Here is a 757-nt window from a genome sequence, read left to right as displayed (position 1 = left end):
TAACATTCTTCCATTAGAATAAATGTAGACCATACATATATTTATTACTAAAGAAAGAAACTAATTAACCTTCAAAGCTTACAACGAAGAATAAAATTACTAATGCTTTTAATAATTTTAAAAAGTTTAATTTATTCTAGTTGTTTAATTTAATCATTGAATCTCCTGCTTGTTGTTTCTTCTAAGTTTATTGGATTTTAAACTAACCTATTATAAGAATGAAACAAAACCATATGCAGCCATATGAACTTTGTCTTATATATTACACTAACCACCAAATTAGACTCATTTCATTATTATGTTTTTTTGTTGCATCTCTTGTGGCAGTTAGCATATCAACGAATTATTACCTATGTATGTATGCTATGGAATATGCTATATTGTCAGTGTAACTAAGTATTCTTTAAAAATTGTCTATTATTCAGTCTTTAAAAAAAAAAATTAAAAAACAAGTAATTTTTCATTGTTCTATATTATTATGCTATGGAATATGCTATATATCATCACAAACTCTTCATGACTTCATCTCTGCATGCCGCCACCATAGCTGACTTTATAAATATGTATCTTGGAAAAATTGAAGTTGGAGAAAAGAATATAATTTAATTTATTTTGATAGATAATTCAAAGTGAAGGTATATATCATAAAATTTAACAAACACCTAATGATGTGAAATGGGAAGAAAAAAAAAATGAATTTGCCCACCAAGAAGAGAGGGGGGGTGGTTAAAAGGTTTAGATACATTTATAATCAGAT

Source organism: Arachis ipaensis, chromosome B08 (assembly GCF_000816755.2).
Source record: "Arachis ipaensis cultivar K30076 chromosome B08, Araip1.1, whole genome shotgun sequence".
Classification (NCBI taxonomy): domain Eukaryota; kingdom Viridiplantae; phylum Streptophyta; class Magnoliopsida; order Fabales; family Fabaceae; genus Arachis; species Arachis ipaensis.
Note: the sequence above shows the minus strand (reverse complement) of the source record.